Below are 23,176 nucleotides of genomic sequence, written 5' to 3' on the forward strand. Positions count from 1 at the left end.
TTCAAATGCCCCCATAAATGAAAGTCGAGAGTGTTGAGGTCAGGAGAGCGTGGAGGCCACGGAATTGGTCCGCCTCTACCAATCCGTCGGTCACCGAATCTGTTTTTGAGAAGCGTACGAACACTTCGACTGAAATGTGCAGGAGCTCCATCGTGCACGAACCACATGTTGTGTCGTACTTGTAAAGGCACATGTTCTAGCAGCACAGGTAGAGTATCCCGTATGAAATCATGGCGGTGAATCGAGGAAGTGCAGTACATACTGACGGAACTAAAATGAGCTCTAACATGGAAATTAAGCGTTTCCGGACACATGTCCACATAACATCTTTTTTTTATTTGTGAGTGAGCTATGTTTCCTAAACGTTTCGCCGCACCTTTATGTAACACCCTGTATACTACAATATTTGATGTTATGTAAATACAAGTTCATCTTTTTTTTGAGGGGTGACTTCATTCGATTGGCTTAATCTACAGGACAGCTTGCGCTACTTGTATAAAGATATTTTGCTCCTTTTTCTGTTACGCTTCGTAATTGACATGTGGCAAAGATTCTGCTACTGGGTAGGAACAGTGACTAAGTAAGACTGACCTTGGGTTTGTACTAAAATGTGGGAATGATGGAATAATGTTTATCTTATGCGGAGAAGTATTCCAAATTTGTACCGCACTGTTTGTAATGGAACTTTTACAAGCCCGTGTCCTTACTGATTGGACATGGTACTTTCCTTTTCGTGCACGATGCAGGAAATGTGCGTTTTAATACAGCTAACGTGGGAATTTCACGCGCGCCCGTTGAATAAACAGTGTGATTTACGTACTAGATACATCCCTCAACTGCCGCTGGAGTGCGTTGCGATCGCGTGTTCCACGTTGGGGCCCACGTACCGTGTGCATAAGTCGCATCGTTTCTGAGCGTTCAGCAGCACGTTGAACTTGGCACGCTCAACGTTGACGTTCGACAACACGGTCCGTGTGCCGACGGCTTTAACCCTGACACGCAGCCGCGGGGTGCTGACTGCTGACGCGCCAGCCCGGCTCTCCGTGCTGTTACGACTCCCCTCCGCCGTCCTCCCCCCTCCCCCCCCCCCGCCCACGCCCACCCCCGTCCGCTACCCGCGGCCAGTAGCGGGATCTGCTTGGCGGTGCAGCACGCCCGTCTGGTTCCCTGTGCGGGGTCACTGACCTCGAGCTGCAACTGGAAGGTCACCGCTTCGCTGCCCGCAGCGGACCTGCGGCGGCATTGCGTAACCCGGCCCGCGCTCCTCACACGGCGCAGAGTAAGCTACCAGCCGTCTGTGTCGACATAGGGCTTTATACAAAGTGTCGATGTATCAATGTAACCATATTTCTTACAATAAACGTCGATATACGTCGGCCACATTTCTTTCTCCGACGTACACTATGTGATCAAAAGTATCCGGACACCTGGCTCAAAATGACTTGCAAGTTCGTGGCGCCCTCCGTCGGTAATGCTGGAATTCAGTATGATGTTGGCCGACCCTTAGCCTTGATGACAGCTTCCACTCCCGCAGCCATACGCTCAGTCAGGTGCTGGAAGGTTAATTGGGGAATGACAGCCCATTCTTCACGGAGTGCTGCACTGAGGAGAGGTATCGATGTCGGTCGGTGAAGTCGGCGTTTCAAAAACATCCCAGAAGTGTTCTGTAGGATTCAGGCCAGGGCCCTGTGCGGGCCAGTCCGTTACAGGGATGTTATTGTCGTGTAACCACTCCGCCACAGGCTGTGCATCATGAACTAGTGCTCGATCGTGTTCAAAGATGCAATCGCCATCCCTAAATTAGTTTTCAACTGTGAGAAGGAACAACGTGCTTGAGACATCAATGTAGGCCTGTGCAGTGATAGTGCCTCGCAAAACAACAAGGGGTGCAAGCCCCCTCCATGAAAAACTCGACCACACCATAACACCATCGCCTCCGAATTTTACTGTTGGCACTACACACGCTGGCAGATGACGTTCACCGCGCATTCGCCATACCCACACCCCGCCATCGGATGGCCACATTGTGTACCGTGATTCGTCGCTCCAGCCAACGTTTCTCCACTGTTCAATCGTCCAATATTTACGCTCCTTTCACCAAACGAGGCGTCGTGTTGTCGATAATTCTTGCGGGTTATATGGCCGTGCTCCACAGAATTCTTCTATTCGTAACGTTTCGTCCAATACTACGTTGGACATCCTCAGAGGTATGGCTGGTCCTGCTGAGTCCTGCCGACTCAGGACTCAGCAGGACCAGCCATACCTCTGAGGATGTCCAACGTAGTATTGGACGAAACGTTACGAATAGAAGAATTCCGTGGACCACGGCCATATAACCCGCAAGAATTATTAACAACAGTACCATCCGGTCGTGAAAGCCTTCATTGTATAAAACGAGGCGTCGTTTGGCATTTACCGGCGTAATGTGTGCCTTATGAGCAGCCGCTCGACCATGAAATCCAAGTTTTCTCTCCACCCGCCTAACTGTCACAGTACTTGCACTGGATCCTGATGCTGCCGGCTGCTGTGGCCGAGCGGTTGTAGGCGCTTCAGTCAGGAACCGCGCTGCTGCTACGATCGCAGGTTCGAATGCTGCCTCGGGCATAGATGTGTGTGATGTCCGTAGGTTAGTTAGGTTTAAGTAGTTCTAAGTTCTAGGGGACTAATGACCTCAGATGATAAGTCCCATAGAGCTTAGAGCCATTTGAACCATATTTTTTTTCATCCTGATGCAGTTTGGAATTCCTGTGTGATGGTCTGGATAGATGTCTCCCTATTACACATTACGACCCTGTTCAACTGTCGGCGATCTGTGTCAGACAACAGACTAGGTCGGCCTGTACGCTTTTGTGCTGTACGTGTCCCTTCACGTTTCCACTTCACAATAACATCGGTAACAGTGGTGTTAGGGATGCGTAGGAGTGTGGAAATCTTCCTTACAGACACCCAATCACCTGACCACGTTTGAAGTCCGAGAATTCCGCGGAGCGCCCCATTCCGTCCTCTCACGATGTCCAACGACTACCAAGGTCGCTGATACGGAGTACCCTGCAGTAGGTGGCAGCACAATGCACCTAATATGAAAAATGTTTGTTTTTAGTGGTGTCCGGATACTTTTGCTCACATAGTGCATCTATATCGAGACGGAAATATCGTGTCGATATTTTTATTTATTATTACATTTTTTGCAGTTTTACTAAGATATTTGTTTTTTAAAATATTACACTCACTCCGCCTTCAGGCGACGAGTGGCCTACCGGGACCATCCGACCGCCGTGTCATCCTCAGAGGAGGATGCGGATAGGAGGGGCGTGTGGTCAGCATACCGCTCTCCCAGTCGTTATGATGGTCTTCTTTGACCGAAGCCGCTACTATTCGGTCGAGTAGCTCCTCAATTGGCATCACGAGGCTGAGTGCACCCCGAAAAATGGCAACAGTGCATGGCGACCTCGATGGTCACCCATCCAAGTGCCGACCACGCCCGACTGCGCTTAACTTCGGTGATCTCACGGGAACCGGTGTATCCACTGCGGCAAGGCCGTTGCCTTTTTAAAATAGTCGTAGAACAAAATTTTAGTTTCACTTTATCATGGAGGAGTGTTACTACTTTCTGAGCATTCATCACGTCCAGCCTCTCTGTTTGACTGGGCAAATCAAGTGCAGGAGGCACAAAAAAGAAGCCCGATTGCACTAGGGGATGCGCGGTGGATGGGGGGGGGGGGGGGAGGAGCACAACAGCAAGATTTCCGATGTGAACAAGTAGCACAAGGAACTGTTTTCTGCGGAGCTAGTGAACTATTTCATCACATCGGCAGTCTTCAAAAACACTTTCTGAAACTGAGGAACAAAAACCTAAATGACAAGACTGGTCTTTGAGGTGGGCGAATAGGTGTGAAGCGGAATACTGACGTAATCTGCACTACCAGGAGAAACGTTTAGCTCGATCATGAAAGTTTGAGCCTAGAACCGCTACGTCGCAGGCGTTTGCAGAAATGAAAAAACAGCGAAGTCGACATGAAGTGTTCCGGACAAATCCGATACGTGACGAAAGCAAATGACGGACCGTCGGACACCTTTTATTGTGCCAGTTAAATGCAGGTAGCATTGCTAGAGAAGTGGTTACCACCAAACGTGAACAGGCGTCATTTTCCTTTCAGTTCTTGCTCTAATGGGGGATAAGCCGGCCGGAGTGGCCGAGCGGTTAAAGGCGCTACAGTCTGGAACCGCCCGACCGCTACGGTCGCAGGTTCGAATCCTGCCTCGGGCATGGATGTGTGTGATGTCCTCAGGTTAGTTAGGTTTAAGTAGTTCTAAGTTCTAGGGGACTGATAACCACAGCAGTTGAGTGCCATAGTGCTCAGAGCCATTTGAACCATTTTTTCTAATGGGGGATAAGCAGGCTGCGAGCTTGTTGATGGAATATGATTGTTCGCCTGCCTGGGTTGCTTCCCTTCAAGTGGACTCTCCCAACATCCCACTGTTAAGTGTATCTCAGACAGCGTCAGTAGTATTGTTGGTGTGTGTCGTTATACGTGTTGACGTGGACGTTCAAGTTTAGTTCCTTTGTTTGTCTGTTTCGTTTTTTGTCACTGTTAAAATGGTAACCACTGAAGAACGTGTGTTTTTAGTCGAACAAGTGTTCAAAGCTGGCGGTAAATACACAGTTAAAGTTCGTCAAACATTTAATTCAGTTTTCCCGGAGACAACACTCCCACATCGCGATACTGTGCGAGATTTGATTAGCAAATTTAGAAGTACGGATTCAGTGACAGATGCACCGAAAAGTCGTCGTCCTAGCGTTTTGTCTGAGGATAAACTACTCGATATTTCCGATAAAATGTCCACGAATCGGAACAAGTCAGTAAGGAAACTCGCCCAGGAAATGATGTTAGTGTCGGAATGGCCCACACAGCTGTAAGGAAAAAATTAGAACTTTTCCCATACAAAGTGGCAGTCGTGCAAGAACTGAAAAATACTGATCACGGCAAGAGACTGCATTATTGTCAATGGTTCAAAAATTTCGTTCAATAAATTGGAAGGGGTATTCTTAATGAAACGTTTTTCGCTGATGAGGCGTGGTTTCATTTATCTGGATACGTGAACTCGCAAAATTCTCGTATGTGGAGCACTGAAAATCCATTGTGTATTCATGAGGAAACAATTCATTCTGTGAAAATAGTGGTTTGGATTGCAATTTCTAGACTTCGCATCGTGGGTCCCGTATTTTTCAACGAAACAATAAACGCACAACGCCACTGCAGATATATTCTGTACCCATTCACAGGAGAACTTGTGTTAAGTGAAATACTAAAGGGTTATTTTCAACAAGATGGTGCAACCGCGCATACAGCTCGTGTTTCAATGTCACTGCTTGCTGATGTTTTTGGAGCTCGCATAATTTCACAGGGACTTTGGCCTCCACGGTCGCCTGACCTAACACCACCTGACTTTTTCTTCTGGGGTGCAGCGGAAGCAACTGGCTATAACAACCGTCCAAAATCCATCTATGAATTGACAACGGCAATGTCCATTTTCACTGCTTCTGTTACAGAAGAAATGTTACAGCTTGTGTTTGGAAAGATGATTAGACGAATTGAATTGTGTATTCAACAACAGGGGGGAATCTTTCAACATTTAATGTGAAAATTTGTAAGTAAAAATGAATATTCAGTAAATTAATAACTTGTATTTCACTGAGTTTCATTTCGGTACATTCACTGCGGCATACGGCGGCATACGACACGCACGGCTAACAATCAATTAACCAAATTGGCAGGAAGAATAGGCGCACAGAATTCATCATTTAAGGAACAGAACCATAACTGTAGCCGGCCGGAGTGGCCGAGCGGTTAAAGGCGCTACAGTCTGGAACCGCAGGTTCGAATCCTGCCTCGGGCATGGATGTGTGTGATGTCCTTAGGTTACTTAGGTTTAACTAGTTCTAAGTTCTAGGGGACTGATGACTTCAGCAGTTGAGTCCCATAGTGCTCAGAGCCATTTGAACCATAACTGTAACTTATTTATATCGTGAGATGACATTGTCTTGTATATGTGTATAATCAATTTAAATAAAACTTTCATAAACTTTGCATGGGACTTGATTATTTTTTATTACGGTAATAGTAAAAGTAGCTCAAGATACGAGGGTCACTCCAAAAGAAATGCACTCCATTTTTTTTAAATCCATCTGTTATTCTAAATGTTTGAAAGCTTTACAGTGTGTAGATACATCCTTTAGGAACAATATTTTCATTTGTCCACATAATTTCCATCCCTCTAAACTGCCTTGCGCCATCTTGGAACCAGCGCCTGTATACCCGCACGGTAAAATTCTGGACCAACCTGTTGGAGCCACTGTTTGGCAGCGTGCACAAGTGAGTCATCATCTTCAAACCTCGTTCCACGAAGACAGTCTTTCAGTTTCCCAAAGAGATGATAGTCACACGGAGCCAGGTCAGGACTGTAAGGCGGGTGTTTCAGTGTTGTCCATCCGAGTTTTCTGATCGCTTCCACGGTTTTTTTGACTGACATCTGGCCGTGCATTGTCGTGCAACAACAAAACATCCTGCTTTTGCCGATGTGGTCGATCACGACTCAGTCGAGCTAATTTTCTTCAGTGTCGTCACATACGCATCAGAATTTATGGTGGTTCCACTTGGCAAGATGTCCACAAGCGAGAGTCCTTCGGAATCGAAAAACACCGTAGCCATAACTTTTCCAGCAGAAGGAGTGGCTTTGAATTTTTTTTTTCTTGGGTGAATTCGCATGATGCCACTCCATCGACTGCCTCTTCGTCTCTGGTGAAAAACGATGGAGCCACGTTTCATCACCTGTCACAAATCTTCCAAGAAATTCATCTCCACCATTTTCGTACAGTTCCAAAAGTTCGCTGCATCCCGTTTTCCTTGTTTCTTTGTGAGCCACTGTCAATATCCTGGGAACCCACCTGGACAAATTTTTTTAACGCCAACACTTTCAGTATTCTGCAAACACTTCCTTCCCCTATCCCAACGTAGCGTGACAATTCGTTCACTGTGCTGCGCCTGCCAGCAGTCACCAATTCGTTAGCTCCCTGCACATTGTCTGGAGTGTGTGCAGTACGAGGCCTGCCGCTGCGAGGACAATCCTCAATATTGCCGTGGCCGCTTTCGTCACGTAACCTGCTTGCCCACTAACTGTACTGCGATCGACAGCAGCATCTCCATACAGCTTTTTCTACCTCTTGTGGATGTTTCCCACTGCATAGGAATTCTATGACAGCACGTTGCTTCTGATGAACGTCAAAGTGTAGTTGCCGTCTCGAAAACGTGCTGTAACGGCGCCACTCACGGGAAAAGGTTGAACTAACTAGGGGAGGCCGCCAATTGTGAAATTCAGATTCGATTCATACTGCGCATAATAAAAGCTCAAGGCCAGAGGTGTAATGTGGCAAAGCACCAAGATGCACTTCTCAGCCGTTGTCGAGAAAATCGACAGTTAAAAGAAACCGTTCCGGTGAAATACTCTCTACGATTAATGATTTTCTACAGCGTCGTGGTGCAGCGGTAAGCGCTCGGGTTCGTAATCCGAAGGTCGCCGGATCGAATCTCGCGCCATCCAACCTTTTTTTTTTGTTAGTATTTGTTTTTTGTAATTCAAATATATATATATATATATATATATATATATATATATATAAAATTCCCGGCAATCAGTTGCAACAATTATGCATATAATAAGTTGTTGAAAGTCGTTTGTCGTGGAAAAACTGGCGACTTCGAACGTCATTATCTTTTCCGCAAACAAAGTTGTAATTTCACAAATGTTATCTTCATAAGGTTAACCACGTGTAGTTAACGGAAGACGTAGAAACGATATTCCGAAACGAATACGTATAGCGTAAGTCAAATTAGAATAGAGACCCCACGAACACAAACTTGCTGCGGCAGGTATGAAATATAAACTCCGTTACTCGCTCGTTACACTTGAAGGACAGATGTTGAATGAGCCGAAACGAGCCGCCGCATAACAGCGTAGTTGCGTGCTAACTTCGAAAGAAGGTAGGTGCGGTCGCTAGCGCAAGTTATAACATCGTCGAAAATCAGTGCGGACGTGAGAGCTTTGGTACACCCTGTTATACAAACGGAAAAATGGAGGCGGTACAATGGGAGAGCGATCCGCTTTCACCAACATACATAAGCAATTCATTAATAGTTTATATATATATATATATATATATATATATATATATATATAATAAAAAAAAATTGCATGGCGCGAGATTCGATCCGGCGACCTTCGGATTCCGAACTCCAGCGCTTACCGCTGCGCCACGACGCTGTAGAAAATCATTAATCGTAGAGAGTATTTCACCGCAACGGTTTCTTTTCACTGTCGATTTTCTCGACAACGGCTGAGAAGTGCATCTTGGTGCTTTGCCACATTACACCTCTGGCCATGAGCTTTTATTATGCGCAGTATGAATCGAATCTGAATTTCACAATTGGCGGCCTCCTCTTGTAAGTTTGGAAGCAAGCGGGAAGGATGTATCTACACACTATAAAACTTTCACGCATGCAGAATGAAAACTGTATTTTTACATAAATAGTGTGCATTTCTTTTGGAGTGACCCTGGTATCTTTAGCGCCCCCACCTTGAGGTTTTTCTGTATCCGCCACTGGTTTAGACCCTGTTTGGTTCGTCTTTTTGGAGCGTTTCCTGCAGAACTTTTGGCTTCCTTCGACATTACACCGTGTAGAGACGGCGAGACAGCAGCTAGGACGCAGCGGTGGCTCCGCCGTGGCCGGCAGACAGCGGTACAATGGGCGGAAGTCGTAACGCGGCGGCGCTAATCGAAAGGACGCATCTGGGGCGCGCGCCCAGCCCCGCTACACGCCGTGCTGTACGCAGGAGCGCCGGCGAGCAGCGGGCGAGATAAAGCGGGGGCGGAGCCCTTCCTGCCCGTCTCACACGTGCCGGCAGCTTCCGTGTCCCGCACCGACTTGGCTCACGTACTCTGCCTTTATCGGTTTGTACTAGCACTGCCTAACATAGTAGCAAGTGGAGCGAGCACGCCAACATCTAGACGCACCGGCGGATGCAGCAGGGCGTCCGTTTCCTACACCCATGCTCATAAAATAAGGATAATATACATAACTAGCGCTAATAGCATACGCACGTAGGGATCACACGCCACACAGATCTGTAAGTCCACGGTACTGGTGATAAGTTGAGAAAACCGTCCCGAAACACTTGTGCTACAAAACGCCACTGTTTGCTGCGCATGTACCCCCATGTCAGTATGGGATATGACCACTATGCACACGTACACAGGGTTGGCATACTCTGGATCAGGTGGTCGAGCAGCTGCTGGGGTATAGCCTGCCATTCTTGCACCAGTGCCTGTTGGAGCTCCTGAAGTGTCGTAGGGGTTTGAAGACGTGCAGCGATACGTCGACCGAGAGCATCCCAGACGTGACAGATGGGGTTTAGGTCTGGAGAACAGGCAGGCCACTCCATTCGCCTGATATCTTCTGTTTCGAGGTACTCCTCCACGATGGCAGCTCGGTGGGGCCGTGCGTTATCATCCGTCAGGAGGAAGGTGGGATCCACTGCACCCCTGAAAAGGCGGACATACTGGTGCAAAATGACATCCCGATACACCTGACCTGTTACAGTTCCTCTGTCAAAGACATGCAGCGGTGTACGTGCGCCAATCATAATCCCATCCCACACCGTCAAACCACGATCTCCATACAGGTCCCTTTCAAGGACATTAAGGGGTCGGTATCTGCTTCCTGGTTGACGCCAGATGAAAACCCGGTGAGAATCACTGTTCAGACTATACCTGGACTCGTCCGTGAACATAACCTGGGACCACTGTTGCAATGACCAAAGAAAATGGCTCTGAGCACTATGGGACTTAACCTCTGGTCATCAGTCCCCTAGAACTTAGAACTACTTAAACCTAACTAACCTAAGGACATCACACACATCCATACCCGAGGCATGAATCGAACCTGCGACCGTAGCGGTCGCGCGGTTCCAGACTCTAGCGCCTAGAACCGAGCGAGGTGGCGCAGTGGTTAGCACACTGGATTCGCATTCGGGAGGACGATGGTTCAATCCCGCGTCCGGCCATCCTGATTTAGGTTTTCCGTGATTTCCCTAAAGCGCTCCAGGCAAATGCCGGGATGGTTCCTCTGAAAGGGCACGGCCGACTTCCTTCCCTGATCCGATGACACCGATGACCTCGCTATTTGGTCTCTTCCCCCAAAAACCAACCAACCAATCTAGCGCCTAGAACCGCTCGGCCACCCCGGTCGGTTCCAATGACCATGTACTGTGTTCTTGACACCAGGCTTTACGGGCTCTGCTGTGACCAGGGGTCAGTGCAATGCACCTTGCAGGTCTCCGGGCGAATAAACCGTGTCTGTTCAGTCGTCTGTAGACTGTGTGTCTGGAGACAAGTGTTCCAGTGGCTGCGGTAAGGTCCCGAGCGAGGCTACCTGCAGTACTCCGTGGCCGTCTGCGGGCACTGATGGTGAGATGTCGGTCTTCTTGTGGTGTTGTAAACTGAGAACGTCCCGTACTGTAGCGCCTGGACACGTTTCCTTACTGCTGGAATCGTTGCCACAATCTCGAGATCACACTTTGTGTCACACGGAGGGCCCGTGCTACGACCTGCTGTGTTTGACCAGACTCCAGTCGCCCTAGTATTCTACCCCTCATAACGTCATCAATATATGTTCTTTGAGACATTTTCAACACACAGTCACCATTAGCACGTCTGAAAACGTCTGCACACTTACTCGCTGCACCGTACTCTGGCATGCACCAACACACCTCTGCGTATGTGGACTGCTGCCAGCGCCACCGTGCGACGAACGCAGGTCAAATAAAACCGCATGTTCAGACCCCGAGGTGATTTGAAGCCGTAAACCGCCCACCAGAGCGTTGTTCCACTATGTATCAGCATTAATTTATGAGCGCGAGTGTAGATCATGATCTGCCGACTTCTTAAAAGGCAAAAAATCGATTCGGCCTTCAGGTTCCTAGCAAAAGATTGACACCCAATGAGACCCGTGAAAGACGATAAAGGACTCAGAATGCCAGGCGTCCATGACATACTGGGTGTATGTAAAAAAATCATAACTATTATATTATATGAGATATGTGCCTGCACAACGTACTGTTCTGGGCGCTACAGTCTGGAGCTGCGCGACCGCTACGGTCGCAGGTTCGTATCCTGCCTCGGGCATCGATGTGTGTAATGTCCTTAGGTTTGTTGAGTCCCATAGTGCTCAGAGCCATTTGAACAACTTACTGTTCCAGAGAGGAAGCTCTCGATTTCTACGTGGTTCCCGCTAGGTACCAGCAGTATGTGCCCACTTCAGTTCTACTAAAAATGGTGTCGGGACAAGACGAAGAGTTTTGTGTTCTACCTTTTGCGCAGTGCGGGTCAGTAATAACTGTTCAAGCGTGACTTTCGTACTAGGTAGGGTGTGGATCCTCTTACAGCACAGAGCATTAGACGATGCCATGAACAATTCCGAGAAACAGGTTGTTTTTTGCGTAGAGGCAAATCGCCGGCCGTCCCCGAGTGTCTGACACAGACGTCGAAGGCCTCCGCCATTGTTTCACGAGGAGTCCAGAGAAATCCGTTCGCCGTGCAGCTCCACAGCTCAACGTGCGTCCTATGTGCCGGCTGACATGTGTTGCGTCGACATTTGCACTTCAAACCATACAAAATTCCGCTACTGCAAGCTTTCAGTAAAGGTGACAAACATAACCGTTTCGAGTTTTGTAATTTCTTTGTTGGCAAGATGGAGGATGACACTTTTCTTGCACGTTTAGTGTTTGGTGACGAGGCAACTTCCCATTTAAATGGAAAGGCGAACCTTGATAAAAAATGGTTCCAATGGCTCTAAGTACTATGCTACTTAACATCAGCCCCCTAGTACTTAGAACTACTTAAACCTAACTAACCTAAGGGCGTCACACACATCCATGCCCGAGGCAGGATTCGAACCTGCGACCGTAGCAGCAGCGCGGTTCCGGACTAAAGCGCCTAGAACCGCTCGGTCACAGGGGCCGGCCACAACGTCCTACTCAATTAAACACTGTAAAACAACTAGCACTCACGGAACAATGAAACTTCCGGCAGTTACAGAGTAAACACAGGCGTGTGCAGGGATGCCAACCGCGTTTCTCTCCAACACACGGCCGCAGCTCGTGGTCTAGTTGCTGCCTCTGGATTACGGGGTCGCCAGTTTGATTCCCGGCCGGGTTTGGGATTTTCTCTGGCCGGGGATTGGCTGTTCGTGTTGTCCTCATCATTTCTTCATCATAATCATCATTTGTGTCAGTGGCTAGTTTGGATAGTGAAAAAATTGGACGGCGTAAAATTGCGACTTTGTACGGGCGCTGCTGACCGCGCAGTTGAGCGCCCTACAAACCAAACATCATTGTCATCATCATCATCATGATCATCATCATCATCATCACCATCTCCAACTCACCACTGGCAGGAAATTACCAATGTACGGAAACGTTTTGACCAGGTCTACTATATTGATGTTAAAGGACAATACATACTATTTTTGCAGGTTTTTTTGTTTTGGGATTACATTTTTACACTACTGGCCATTAAAATTGTTACACCACGAAGATGACGTGCTACAGACGCGAAATTTAACCGACAGGAAGAAGATGCTGTGATATGCAAATGATTAGCTTTTCAGAACATTCACACAAGGTTGGCGCCGGTGGCGACACCTGCAACGTGCTGACATGAGGAAAGTTTCCAACCGATTTCTCATACACAAACAGCAGTTGACCAGCGTTGCCTGGTGAAACGTTGTTGTGATGCCTCGTGTAAGGAGGAGAAATGCGTACCATCACGTTTCCGACTTTGATAAAGGTCGGATTGTAGCCTATCGCGATTGCGGTTTATCGTATCGCGACATTGCTGCTCGCGTTGGTCGAGATCCAATGACTGTTAGCAGAATATGGAATCGCTGGGTTCAGGAGGGTAATACGGAACGCCGTGCTGGATCCCAACGGCCTCGTATCACTAGCAGTCGAGATGACAGGCATCTTATCTGCACGGCTGTAACGGATCGTGCAACCACGTCTCGATCCCTGACTCAACATATGAGGACGTTTGCAAGACGACAACCATCTGCACGAACAGTTCGACGACGTTTGCAGCAGCACGGACTATCAGCTCGGAGACCACGGCTGCGGTTACCCTTGACGTTGTATCACAGGCAGGAGCGCCTGCGATGGTGTACTCGACGACGAACCTGGGTACACGAATGGCAAAACGTCATTTTTTTCGGATGAATCGAGGTTCTGTTTACAGCATCATGATGGTCCCATCCGTGTTTGGCGACGTCGCGGAGAACGCACCTTGGAAGCGTGTATTCGTCATCGCCATACTGGCGTATCACCCGGCTTGATGGTATGGGGTGCCATTGGTTACACGTCTCGGTCACCTCTTGTTCGCATTGACGGCACTTTGAACTGTGGACGGTACATTTCAGATGTGTTACGACCCGTGGCTCTACCCTTCATTCGATCCCTGCGAAATCCTACATTTCAGCACGATAATGCACGACCGCATGTTGCAGGTCCTTACGGGCCTTTCTGGATACAGAAATTGTTCGACTGCTGCTCTGGCCAGCACACACTCCAGTTCTCTTTCCAATAGAACGTCTGGTCAATGGTGACCGTGCAACTGGCTCGTCACAACACGCCAGTCACTACTCTTGATGAACTGTGGTATCGTGTTAAAGCTGCACGGGCAGCTGTGCCTGTACACGCCATCCAAGCTCTGTTTGACCCAATGCCCAGGTGTATCGAGGCCGTTATTACGGCCAGAGGTGGTTGTTCTGGGTGCTGATTTCTCAGGATCTATGCACCCAAATTGCGTGAAAATGTAATCACATGTCAGTTCTAGTATAATATATTTGTCCAATGAATACCCGTTTATCATCTGCATTTGTTCTTGGTGTAGCAATTTTAATGGCCAGTAGTGTAATTTAAGTTTTATTGAAAGTGGCAGACCTACGGGTGGGCGCCTAGTAGGAACATGTAGGTCTTCTGCAGAGGTCTGCTTTGGGCCTCCTTCTCGTCCCACACGTCTCGATCTCGAATTACCGCCAGCGTCGGGGTTATAGGAAGTGTGACGCGGCCTGCTCTGTCGAGAGGGGCGGAAAAGGGGGGGACCGTGACAGCCTACGATATTGAATTACGTGAGAGAGACAGAGGTGCAAGACAGGGACAGATAGGCTCCCGAGTTTTATACCCCGTGTACAGTGTATAGTGTTTCAGCAGCTTCCGACACGGATATCGATTTTGCCTCGCGAACCCTGAGGAGCGGAAACAGTATCGGGTGGTGGAGGTGACGGCGACGGGGGAGGGGGGGGGGGAGGCTGAGGAGGAATTCGAAGGGCAGTGGAGGGGAGGTTGCGATGTGACCGACTGGTCCATCAGCGAGCATGCTCGCGGGCTACCGGGGGGCGATTGTTGTCGTGTGGGTACGTGTGTGGAGCAACGCTGGCGGCGTGAGCGGCGAAGATGCCGACGTCGACGCCCCGTCTCGGTGCGTCAGGTCTGGCCGACAGGGCGCAGGGAGCCGGAGATAAGCTCCAGACGGACACAAGGTAAATGCGGCACACCTCTACGCTATGGCAACCCAGTCTTTCACAGCGACGGTCTCGCATTGAGGTTTGTACCACATCATTTCCTAACCGTCCACCTTTTTCCAGTCCTATCCGCTGTTGTCTCCTGAGCCAATACGACACTGCACCAAGAAGGGTGGTTTTTCGTATGCTTGGAGGTTATGGGCTGGTGATCGCCTAACCTTCCTAAATGGTTTGTGGCTGGGGCCTACATGGCAGTCTTACATGGAGACTACTTTTCTCCACGACGGCCAACTTTTGCATATTCAGCTGCGAAGTAAGTTCCTAAAGGCCTCACAGAAGCACCGTAAACATCCAACATTCTGTTCCTGATTCTGATAGGCTGAAAGGCCCAAATGCATACACATTACAAAAATGGATGTACCCATTATACGAGGGTATTTCGGAAAGTAAAGATACACCGTACGCCAGAGGAACAGAAGAGTTTTGGCAAGCAAGTTGGCAACACTGGTGTTAACCTTGAGCCGGCCGAAGTGGCCGTGCGGTTAAAGGCGCTGCAGTCTGGAACCGCAAGACCGCTACGGTCGCAGGTTCGAATCCTGCCTCGGGCATGGATGTTTGTGATGTCCTTAGGTTAGTTAGGTTTAACTAGTTCTAAGTTCTAGGGGACTAATGACCTCAGCAATTGAGTCGCATAGTGCTCAGAGCCATTTGAACCATTTTTGTTAACCTTGAACCGTTAGCTTTCTTCTGGCTGTCGTTCGGCAGTTGAACGTTGCTTCTGGTTGGAGTAGGTCGTGTTTAAAATGGCTGCGCCGATTCAGAATCCCGCCAAATGGGAAGTGCGCTCCGTCATACGTTTTCTTCATGCAAGAGGTCAGCGACCATGGGATATTCACAAGAAATTCTGTTTATGGGAACATTATGAATCGACAGAATGTAACGAAATGGTGTCGTCATTTCTCTGAAGGCAGGACCGATGTTCGTGACGACCAAAGGACAAGTCGGCCATTTTTGACGAGCGAGGTGGCGCAGTGCTAGCATACTGGACTCGTATTCGGAAGGACGACGGTTCAATCCCGCGTCCGGCCATCCTGATTTAGGTTTTCCGTGATTTCCCTAAATCGTTCCAGGCAAATGCCGGGATGGTTCCTTTGAAAGGGCACGGCCGATTCCCTTCCCCATCCTTCCCTAATCCGATGAGACCGATGACCTCGCTGTTTGGTCTCTTCCCCCAAACAACCCAAACCCGGCCATTTGTGATCTCTGATGCCCTTCTTCGGAGAATGGAGGAAGCAATTCGTGCGAATAGACGTCTCACATTGAAAGAATAGCATCAGATCATACTCGACGTGTCAGTGACAACTCTTTATGACGTTGTGACTGTCGAGTTAGGGTACAGGAAATTGTGTGCGCGCGCGCTGGGTTCCAAAACTGTTAACGGAAGAACCCAAAAAGAAAAGTATGGGCTTTGCACTCGACTTCCTCACACGCTATGCTGAAGCATGTGATGAGTTCCTTGATCACATTGTGACAGGTGGCGAGACATGGGTTTATCACCATACACCTGAATCTAAGCAGCAATCAGTGCAATGGCGTCATTCGAATTCACCAGAAGCCGAGAAATGCAAAACGTCGATTTCAGCGAAGAAAATCGTGGCTTCTGTTTTTGGGACAGGCAAGGCATTCTTCTGTGGGAATTTATGCCTCCTGGAACGACAACTAATGCTGCTGCATACTGCCAGACTTTGAAACGTCTTCGAAGGGCAATTCAAAACAAACGCAGGGGAATGCTGACAAGTGGAGTCCGCTTGCTTCGTGACGACGCTCGGCCTCACACAGCGCTCGTAACCAAAGCACTACCCAAACAATTCAAATGGGACGTATTGGACCATCCGCCATACAGCCTGGACCTTGCGTCCACCGACTTCCATGTCTTCAGTTACCTTAAGTCACGTCTTGGTGGAAAATCATTCCACGACGGTGAAGAGATCAAAGATGAAGTTGAAATGTGGTTCCGACAACAGGCGGCAACCTTCTATGACTGTGGGGTACAAAAGCTTGTGAACCGACTTAACAAATGTTTCGATAATGGGGGTGATTAGCCGGCCGCTGGTGACCGAGCGGTTCTGGCGCTACAGTCTGGAACCGCGCGACCGCTACGGTCGCAGGTTCGAATCCTGCCTCGGGCATGGATGTGTGTGATGTCCTTAGGTTAGTTAGGTTTAAGTAGTTCTAAGTTCTAGGGGACTTATGACCTCAGCAGTTGAGTCCCATAGTGCTCAGAGCCATTTGAACCATTTGGGGCTGATTATGTCGAAAAATAACAAATAATCCAGTTAATAAGATGTAATTGACGTTTTCTAAATAAATGTTCTATTTCAGGACTGCGAGCCATTGTACCTTTACTTTTCGAAATGCCCTCGTATATGTTCCACATTTCCTCCTAAATTACAGGATCGACTTGAAACAAAGTTGGTAAATGTATAACTTGGTTGATAGAAAAATAGCTGTGAGGGTAAGATGCAGCTATCTATCAAAGGGGTGGGGGTGAAAAAGAAGTGTAGGCCACGACGCGAAAGTACCCAAATTTTATTCATCGAGTTTTGTCAATCGGAGCAACAAACTTTACACATAATTTTAAACCACTACAAAAACTTTTTATCGCTGACAACTCACACTAAACCATTAAACGAAAGAAGTGTATTACTTACTAGATTTTCGCTGTTCAAGCAGTAAAACTGCGTCATCATGCATGACGTTTTATTACGTCCTGTAATCGCAACACATTTTGCAGACGGTATTCACACATACTACCGAGTGTCCCTTCAAAATTATATTACTACACGACACACATTCAGCAGATATGACGTCATAAACGTTGATCTTCGTGACAACAAAACTGCTGTGTGAAATTTGGTAGAGATACACGTAAACTACGTGAAATATGTTACACTGCCAGAAAAAAAAGTTAATACGCCCTTTTTGAAGTTTCCAAGTCATTCAAGTTTTATTGCTGCAACGATGCATATCTAATACATGAGATGATTACCTTCTGTCTCGGATTCTTCGGCCGACGTTCATCTAATGATTTTTCTGACGTTTCGCCAGCACGAGTGGCTGGCATTGTCGAAGCTTCACCCTCCATTGCCGGTGGTGAACTGGAGCCGAGCTCGCGGGCGCAGACTATATGTACCTGGCGCGCCAACGTCCGAGGGCTTCTCCACGGTCGTTTCCGGTGCGGTTCTCCTCTTGCTAGGTGCGACGGTCGTTCGCTGCAGTACGGGAAGCCAGGATCCGTTTACCTTAAGGCTTTCCTCTTTCTTGTTGAAACTATTCGCGTGTTTTTGGATTTCTACAGCTTCTCTGAACAAGCGCGTGTGATAGTGCTTCTCTACAGCCAGAACTTCCGTGTCGGCGAATTTTATTACGTGGTCGGTCCCATTCAGTCCGTGCTCTGCCACGGCCGATTTCTCCACCTGCCCCAACCTGCAATGTCGCTTGTGCTCTTTGATCCTGGTGTTAATTGATCGTCCAGTCATTCCGACATAAACTTTTCCGCATGTGCACTGTATACGGTATATTCCCGACCTTGCAAGTGGGTCTCTTTTCTCCTTCGCCGATCTAAGACACTCTTTGATCTTCCTTGTCGGTTTGAAAATCGTCTTTACGCCGTGTTTGCGCAATGTACGGCCGATTCTGTCCGTCACTCTGGGAATGTATGGCAGAAAGGCCGTACCCGACATTTCTTTTTCTGGTTCCTTACTTCGCCGAGTGTTGGGCTCTGTTATACTTCTAATGTAATTTGTGGAGTACCCATTGCTCCTCAGAACAGTTTCCAGGTGTTGCATTTCTCGTTTGAGGTGTTGCGGCTCACATATTCGTCCTGCTCTCGTTACGAGCGTACTAATCGTGCCTCTTTTCTGGCTCGGGTGGTGGTTTGACAGTTTGTGCAGGTATCGGTCCGTGTGTGTCGGTTTTCGATACACGCTGTGTCCCAGGTTTTCGCCGTCCCTTGTGACCAGCACATCTAGAAATGGCAGTTTCCTGTCCTTTTCTACTTCCATGGTAAATGTTATGTTGGCATGGAGGCTGTTCAAGTGTCTCAGGAATTCACCGAGCTGTTCTTCACCATGGCTCCACACCACGAAAGTATCATCGACGTGCCTGTACTTCCTAAGGTTTGAACAAGAAAGAGGAAAGCCTTAACGTAAACGGATCCTGGCTTCCCGTACAGCAGCGAACGACCGTCGCAGGTAGCAAGAGGAGAACCGCACCGGAAATGACCGCGGAGAAGCCCTCGGACGTTGGCGCGCCAGGTACATATAGTCCGCGGCCGGGAGCTCGCCTCCAGTTCACCACCGGCAATGGAGGGTGAAGCTTCGACAATGCCAGCCACTCGTGCTGGCGAAACGTCAGAAAAATCATTAGATGAACGTCGGCCGAAGAACCCGAGACAGAAGCCAATAGGCAGTTTGTCAACAAGTGGCCACGAGAGCCTTCACAATTTTGTATGAAATGATTACTTTTACATATCAATAGCAGAAGTGGTTCTATCAGGCATTAACCCATGCTGAAACAGTCATATTAGTATGTGGTGTAGCCTCAGCGGGTGGCAGTACAGGCGCTGACTACGGCATCCAGTCGACGGTGCGGCCAGCGAGCACTGTTCTGCGTTGCATCATGCCACCTGTTCACGTACTTCTGTAAGAGTTGTCGGTTGACGAGTCGCACGGGTCACTTCCCGTGCCATCGTATACCACACGTGCTCCATTGGAGCCATGTGCAGAGATCGTGTTGGCCAGGGAAGTTGCTGACGTCTTGCCGAGCACGCTGAGTTTCACGGGCAGTGCGTGGACCAGCGTTATCCTGTTGGAGCAACACATCACTTTCCTGTTGCAAGACCAGCAGGAGAACGGGTCTGTCAACATGCTGCACGTGAGCCATGAGCGGCTCGCGTTCTTGCCGTTCGTAACTTGGCGTCTTTTAATAGCGGTAGTGGCGTCTCGTTTCCTTCTCATCTTAATGACGCCACCGAGTTTGTTAGTATTGTTTGTCCGTGAGTGGCAGCAGCAGCGGTTATCGACAGGCACTACTCTGGTACTGTCTTTGATGCAAATGATGACTAACTGAAAACCTCAGCTGCCGACAGGTGGTGTTGATATATATGTGGACAGCTGAAAATGTGTGCCCCGACCGGGACTCTAGTGGGTGGGTGATTGCCGTAAGCTTGACACCAGTGCTTACTAATTTAAGTTATATAATACAGCACTGAAGATGGTCACTCAGTGACAGAAAATCGATTTTGCAATAATAAAAATATACGACCAATGCTGTCTCTCTTTTCAAGTATACCCATTATCTGGTCGTAGTGCACAGGACACTATGGAGTCGCCAATCAATAAAAAATTTGAGGTTTGCCGATGACATTGTAATTCTGTCAGAGACAGCAAAAGACTTGGAAGAGCAGTTGAACGGAATGGTGAGTCTCTTGAAACTAGGATATAAAGTGAACACCAACAACAGATAAACGAGGATAATGGAATGTAGTCGAATTAAATCGGGTGATGCTGTGGGAATTAGATTAGGAAATGAGACACTTAAAGTAGTAAAGGAGTTTTGCTATTTGGGGAGGAAAACAATTGATGATGGTCGAAGTAGAGAGGATATAAAATGTAGACCGGCAATGGCAAGGAAAGCGTTTCTGAAGAAGAGAAATTTGTTAACGTCGAGTATAGATTTAAGTGTCAGGAAGTCGTTTCTGAAAGTATTTGTATGGAGTGTAGCCATGTATGGAAGTGAAATATGGACGATAAATAGTTTGGATAATAAGACAATAGAAGCTTTCGAAATGCGGTGCTACAGAAGAATGCTGAAGATTAGATGGGTATATTACATAATTAATGAGGAAGTGTATTGAATAGAATTGGTGGTGGTGGTGGTGGTTAGTGTTTTTTACGTCCCGTCGACAACGAGGTCATTAGAGACGGAGCGCAAGCTCGGGTTAGGGAAGGATTGGGAAGGAAATCGGCCGTGCCCTTTCAAAGGAACCATCCCGGCATTTGCCTGAAACGATTTAGGGAAATCACGGAAAACCTAAATCAGGATGGCCGGAGACGGGATTGAACCGTCGTCCTCCCGAATGCGAGTCCAGTGTGCTAATAACTGCGCCACCTCGCTCGGTAATAGAATTGGGAAGAAGAGGAGTTTGTGGCTCAACTTGACAAGAAGAAGGGACCGGTTGGTAGGGCATGTTCTGAGACATCAAGGGATCACAAATTTAGCATTGGAGGGCAGCGTGGAGGGTAAAAATCGTAGAGGGAGACCAAGAGATGAATACACGAGTCAGATTCAGAAGGATGTAGGTTGCAGTAGGTACTGGGAGATGAGGAAGCTTGCACAGGATAGAGTAGCATGGAGAGGTGCATCAAACCAGTCTCAGGACTGAAGACCACCACAACAACAACAATAACATATTTGAAATCAGGTTATTCTTTTTTTGAGCAGTCAGATTGCGTTGCGCTAGAATATTGTGGATCAGTGTTGACATGACAAGAAAAAGTAAAGGAAAAGTACTCAGCTGTTTCAGAATTAAATAACGTAGAAGCTTCAACTTCCCATTTCATTCAGCTATAGAACCAGTAGGGAGTTTTTAATAAAGAAGTTTCAAGGTGGCAAATCGAAGCACACGACCGAGAAAGAAGTTAATGGTTTGTCGAAGGAAGCTAAGCTCAAGTTGACCAACAAGAATTCTGTTAGCCATCAACCATCACTGAACATATACATCAAGAGGCTGAGAAGTTACGTAATCATACGTTTCAAAGGAAGGTAAAAGCAATGCATCTTTTATGTGCAAAGTAACTAGAGCTTCATGACATTTAATGTGCATCTGTCTGTCTAGTACTTAGAGTTGGCGTGTTTAAAAAAGTGTTTTAAATCAGTGTTAAAATTACTGTTTAATAGACTTTATAAACAAACATGTTTTTATTAAAGTGATTCAAACAATATTTAAAACAGACTTTGAAAAGTTTATTTTTACCGGATTACGGCGTAAACGTCACGTGAGGTGGTGTGGGGGTCCCATCTCAGGTCACCAAGGGGGGGAGGGGGGTGGTCCAAATTGCAAAAATTAAAACTCACGTAATTCATAGACGACCCCTAATTTCATCTCCTCATTATACCATCATTCAATTCGACTATCTTCCATCGCGCTTCCTATATTTTTGTCGGTGTTGGTCTCCGAACGTCTTCTCAAAATACTATCCATTACATTCAACTAACATAGTTCTGTGCGGTCTGTGACACAATTACAGTTTCAACAGTAAACAACAAAATTTTTTATTTCTTTTCCCTGAACTTTTAATTCCCTTGTCGAACTCGTTCCCGCTTTCCGTCGCAGCTTGCTCAGCGCACAGATTGAATAACACCAGGATACGCTACCGCGGCGAATTTCGTCTGTAATTCTGCGCATCCGATCCTCTAATCTTTTTGTAAACAGCAGTGACTTGCACTCTTTTTTTTCCAGTCACGAGCAGGTGTTCGCTGCCCGGGTGTTTTTGCACCTGTGATGACTTTCAGGTTGTGCTCCGTTAGAGGCTGTTCCCCCTCGACTACTGCAGCCGTCCGCGCACGAGGATAGTTAGCTAGCAAATGGTTCAAATGGCTCTGAGCACTGTGCGACTTAACATCTGAGGTCATCAGTCCCCTAGAACTTAGAACTACCTAAATCTAACTAACCTAAGGACATCGCACACATCCATGCCCGAGGCAGGATGCGAACCTGCGACCGTAGCGGTCGCGCGGTTCCAGACTGAAGCGCCTAGAACCGCTCGGCCACACCGGCCGGCAGTTAGCTAGCGTTGAAGTCGTTCTCTACGAGTTTCGTGACGTCACGTCCTGCTATTTCACACTAACAAGGGAACCTCCCCATCGCACCCCCCTCAGATTTAGTTATAACTTGGCACAGGCCTTGATAAACTGAACACAGATCAATTGAGAAAACAGGAAGAAGTTGTGTGGAACTGTGAAAAAAGAAGCAAAATATACAAACTTAGTAGTCCATGGGCCATATAGGCAACATCAAGGAGAACGTGAGCTTAGGAGCGACGTGGTCCCGTGGTAGCGTGAGCAGCTGCAGAAGGAGAGGTCATTGGTTCAAGTCTTCCCACCAGTGAATATTTTACCTTCTTTATTTTTGCATAGTTATTATCTGTCCGTTCGTTCATTGACGTCTCTGTTCACTGAAATAAGTTTAGTGTCTGTGTTTTGCGACCGCACCGCAAAACCGTGCGATTAGTAGACGAAAGGACGTGCCTCTCCAATGGGAACCGAAAACATTTGATCGCAAGGTCATAGGTCAACCGATTCCTCCACAGGAAAACACATCTGATATATTCTATACGACACTGGTGACGGCATGTGCGTCACATGACAAGAATATGTTGTCGACCCACCTAACTTGTACACTTGCCGAATGGGTAAAAAGATTCTTCTACCTTGCCCGATTTAGGTTTTCTTGTGGATGTGATAATCACTCCCAAAAAAGTGAT

The 23,176-nt window shown here is 47.7% G+C and overlaps 1 protein-coding gene and 1 pseudogene across 1 annotated transcript in view; one reads left to right on the forward strand and one right to left on the reverse strand.

Annotated features, from left to right (window-relative positions):
• Positions 1 to 23,176, forward strand: part of LOC126212758 (serine/arginine repetitive matrix protein 2-like) — a 629,880-nt gene that overhangs the window by 117,753 nt on the left and 488,951 nt on the right. The window lies entirely within an intron of this gene.
• On the reverse strand, positions 3,429 to 3,546 carry LOC126214092 (5S ribosomal RNA; annotated as a pseudogene).

This window comes from Schistocerca nitens, chromosome 11 (genome assembly GCF_023898315.1).
Source record: "Schistocerca nitens isolate TAMUIC-IGC-003100 chromosome 11, iqSchNite1.1, whole genome shotgun sequence".
Classification (NCBI taxonomy): domain Eukaryota; kingdom Metazoa; phylum Arthropoda; class Insecta; order Orthoptera; family Acrididae; genus Schistocerca; species Schistocerca nitens.